This window comes from Canis aureus, chromosome X (genome assembly GCF_053574225.1).
Source record: "Canis aureus isolate CA01 chromosome X, VMU_Caureus_v.1.0, whole genome shotgun sequence".
In the NCBI taxonomy this organism is placed as follows: domain Eukaryota; kingdom Metazoa; phylum Chordata; class Mammalia; order Carnivora; family Canidae; genus Canis; species Canis aureus.
The window spans coordinates 117,493,213-117,497,935 of record NC_135649.1 but is presented as its reverse complement, the minus strand read 5'-3'; the positions used below and the strand labels follow the sequence as shown (position 1 = coordinate 117,497,935).

General features: G+C 40.6%; 1 non-coding gene across 1 annotated transcript; it reads right to left on the bottom strand.

Moving 5' to 3' along the window:
* Nucleotides 1-762: 762 nt before the first annotated feature.
* Nucleotides 763-866, bottom strand: LOC144309261 (U6 spliceosomal RNA). The gene has a single exon (XR_013375320.1). It is a non-coding gene; the product is annotated as a U6 spliceosomal RNA (small nuclear RNA).
* Between the last annotated feature and the right edge of the window lie 3,857 nt (nucleotides 867-4,723).

Sequence of the window (4,723 nt, the reverse complement as noted above, 5' to 3'; positions counted from 1 at the left end):
TTTTACCAGGTCCAACATATCATGGGTGACAACACTGGTTCTAGGAGCCAGGTCTTCTGATTCCCAGTAGAATGCTTGCTCCATGATAAGACAGTTTCAAAGGATTAGCAAAAAGTGCCTTAAACTATCCTCTTCATCTACCTACCGATGGCCATCTGTACCACGTGGCCTTTTTTTTTTAAGATTTTATTTATTTATTCATGACAGACCCAGAGAGAGAGAGAGAGAGAGAGAGAGAGAGAGAGGCAGAGACACAGGCAGAGGGAGAAGCAGGCTCCCTACAGGGAGCCTGACATGAGACTCGATCCCAGGACTCCAGGATCAGGCCCTGGGCCAAAGGCAGGTGCCAAACCACTGAGCCACCAAGGCGTCCCCCCACGTGGCTTTTCTAATTGATATGGTGCATGTCTCATCCCTCCCCATCATTCACAACCTCACAGCCCTGTAGACTGTGAGTTCTTTAAGAAGCGTGTCTACTGTAACATGGCCTCCTCCTTAGACAACTTCAACACAATTCCACAATTAAAGCTGGAATTCAAATAGAATGTGATCGATGAACTAATCTATTGGTTCCCATTTCTTAGGAATGCATTCTGAATGTGTATAACCCTTTAGCTCTCCTCTTTTTCCAAAGCTTTACCTTACTTAGAGTGAACAGTAATTTATTAAAGGGTTCACTTATATGACAATCTGGGGATATATTAAGAGGATACCTGTTCCTTTGTCATCTTAGGGACTCTCTCCACACTAATTACTTTTTTTTTTAATGTGGAATGCTTCACAAATCTGCATGTTATCCTTGCACAGGGGCCATGCTAATCTCTGTATTGTTCCAATTTTAGTGTATGTGTTGCTGAAGCGAGCACCACACTCATTACTTTTAATGTTATAGGTCCCCTCATTTAATGAGGCCTTGGAGGACTAGCAGGGCTTTCACTATGAGAATTGACAGGTGAGAGTGGCCCATCACATGCAGATGGGAGAGCTGCCTGGCTGGGAAGAGCAAGTGGAGCAGCTGGGTTTTTATTAAGGCATTCTGGAAGGTAATGAAAATGAACACAATAATTCAAAGTGCATTCCATCAAGTAGTCTGGATGGGTGAACCACAGCTAAAATACTTTTGCTTATTACAATTTGTTATTAAAGCCTTTTAGAAAATGTATATTATGACTGTGATAGACTGCTACAAATAGATAGCCACAAGTTTTGAGTGCCTGATATTTTGTCCATCTTCCTTTTTCTAGTTCCTTCGAGAATCTTCTCCTCTCTTCTATGTGTCCCTCACAGGGTAGGAAATATAAGCCAAGTTTGACCAATCATGATCCATTACACTAGACATGGCAGTTGTTGGTTTCAAGATGAGCATGGGGACCATACCACATCAATCAGAGCCATTTTCAAACAGAGATCTTTGGGAAGATCAATGTTTGCCCTTGAGTTTGCTAGAACAGGAGGATGTAAATCTTGACTGGGACTTAGAGGGTGACAGAGATTCTCTCCTGACCAAACAAGTTAGGCTCCCCTGAGCCCTCTTCTTGACTAAGCCCCAACCTTGGCCTTCTGTGTCCATCCTGTCCTTGCCCGGCCTGCATAGCCCATGTTTAGCAAGAATCTTGATAAGACAGTTTATGGAGAATCCTTGCCCCCATCCCTGCCTCCACTTGATGTCTCATCGAATTCCTCATCCACCATGTTGATATCTAAGTCCTTGGCCTGCCTTTAGCAAGAATCCCTCTACCCTTGATGTCATCTCTGAGTAGTTTAAATTCACTGCCCCCTCCCAGCCCCCGCCCCTTACTATTTGGCTCTTTCCCCAACGTCCTTGTTCTTGGAATTGAGCCCAATCTTTCTCTCTGATTACAATAGTGTTGACCCCCTTGCATTCTAACACTTTAACAAGTGTCGGAATCATTCTTTTCTTTAACAGGGGCTAACAGAACTCATCAGAGCTGAGAGATGGAGAGGCAAAGCCCTGACCACACTTGAGATTGAGTGCCTGTAAGCCAGATACACCCATGGACCTTCCAGTTATGTGAGCTAGTTATCTCCTTTTCACTTAACTGTGATGGTGTTAGGATTCTCTCACTTGCCATGCAAAAGGCTCCAATAAATGCAGCAAGTCCTCATTGCTTTGAGGAAACTTGACATAGACTACCTGTGTAGAGTGGAATTAAAGCCAAAATCTAAGACAGCCCAGATTTTCCCCTGCCTCCTCTCCCAGTGGCAATGGGAATGACAGTAGGTATTTCTTGCAGGTAGTCTTTCAAAAATTAACGTTTTTAAAACATCTGTTGCAAGGCAGACACTACACTAGTTTTATATATCCTATTCTATTTAATTTTGCCTTATTATACCTAATACTCAAATAAGGCCACTGCCCATGTGTTTTAATGAACCTTGGAATGTCTACCACCAAATCACATGTTCTTTCTTCCACACCTCTCTAGATGCACTTTGATAGGGATCTTTTTCCTTGACAAAGAACATTGTTTCTTTTTGGTTCTACTTTATAAAAATTGTGAAAATTTGCCAACCATTTCCCATTGTTCATTGGTTAGTTTCTTTATACTCAAGTAAAAGTGCTGGAAAAGAATGAAACAATCGTAAATTTACCATACTTAGTTTCTGTCCTTTCTTTAGATATAGTATATTTGCCTAATAGTGTGATGGGAAGCCTCAGTGGACCCAGACACTAAACACTCCCTGGAAAAGTCTATGAGGCCACTAGGCTTTTTACTGCTTCAGTAGTGGTGTAGAAGCAGCACCCCCGCCCCCCAGGTATAGACATTTGCACAGCTCAAGGACAGTGCTTCACAGCTGTCCCGTGAAAGCACTTTGACCAACTTTCAAACTGGATAAACAAGGTTTCTGTTTCAGAGTTTTGGGTCTTTCATTTGTTTGTTTTTGTTTTTTTGACCAAAAGTCTTTTTGACTCAGCTGGGGAGGAGACAACAACCATTGTGATACCTTCCTGAAACCCCCTGAATCCTAAAAGCAGTAAATTTCACAATAGAATATCAAAATTATGTTCCCAATCTTAAAACAGAAAGAAGTTACTTTTAATCTAGCTGGGTTTCTAAAAAAGAAAATGAGTATCTAATTCATTCTCCTTTGAGCCAACATGGATTTAAAAATAGTTCTTTCATGATTTTTCTCTAGGAGAAAAAAAAATCATACATATTACCTCATGAGAAAGCTATATTCTTCTTGTTTTCATAAGTAATATCTACACAAAAAACATAATCTGCCATTGTTGTTAGCATTGCTAGATAGTTTGACCTGGGACTGTGAGCGAAACATTGTTCAGATGACAGCATAGCTTGTCAATATTTTTTAATGTTTTAATGTTATAGGTCCCCTCATTTAATGAGGCCTTGGAGGACCAGCAGGGCTTTCACTATGAGAACTGACAGGTGAGAGTGGCCCATCACATGCAGATGGGAGAGCTGCCTTGGCTGGGAAGAGCAAGCGGAGCAGCTGGGTTTTTATTAGGGCATTCTGGAAGGTAAGGAAAATGAACACAATAATTCAAAGCGCATTCCATCAAGTAGTCTGGATGGGTGAACCACAGCTAAAATATTTTCCTCTTCCTCCTCCTTGGAGGTCTTCTAGTTTATTCCAGAAGGGCTGAACACAGCATTTAGCATGGTGCCTTACATGTATTACTCACTCAATAAATGAACAAGGGAGACTCCAGTAAATTGTGGGTTCAGATAGAGAAAAAGTAACAGAGAGATACATCAGAAAGACTTACATTGTGATTGCAATCCCAAGGTATAATTTTAAGCGCACAGTATCACAAGATCTGGCAACATTAACTCATCTGTGGCATTGAGTGGGTTGTTATTTACAACTGTTTCTGGTTTCTTGAAAAACAAAGCAAAACAAATCAAATCAAAACAATCCTCACCCATAGCAGGCTTTTGCAATCATAAATATTTTCCAATAATAATGTGCTGTTAAAGTTGCGAATTAGAAATGTAATATTCAAAATGGTTTACCTCTCTCTTTCCTTCTCCTTCCCCTCTATCCCATTGCATCCTTTGCAAAATCAAAAAGTATAAAAGCATATTTCAAGCATGTTTCAGTATGCGTCGATTCTGGGGATAAACCAAGGGTCTATTAGTCACTCCAATGTGCATTTCTAACATGAAACAAGAGCCAAATCCCCCTTCCCTTTAAAAAAAAATAGATTTAATTTTTTAGAGCAGTTTTAGGTTCACAGCGAAATTGGGTGGAAAGTACAGAGATTTCCCATATCTCCCTGCTTCCACACGTGCATGGCCTCCCTTATTGTCAACACCGCTCCCTCCACCAGAGTGGGACATTTGTTACAATTGATGAATCTACACTGACACATCATTATCACCCAGAGTCCGTAGTTTACATTAGGGTTCACACTTGGTGTTGTACATGCTATGATTTTGACAAATATATAATGACATGTACCCACCTTTATAATAACATACAGACTAGTTTCCTTGCCCTAAAGATCTCCTGTGCTCCAACTCCCTCTTCCACTAGCCCCCAGAAACCACTGATCTTTTTACTGTCTCCCTAGTTTTGCCTTTTCAGGAATGTCTTATAGTTAGAGTAAATTCCCCTTTAAAGTACCTCAGAGTTGTCAATAATAAATACAATTGTTTTATGAGTATATACAAAACCAAAAATCATTTCTACTTCTCTCCTTGCTCAAAGTTACAATCATATTGGAGGGGTTAAC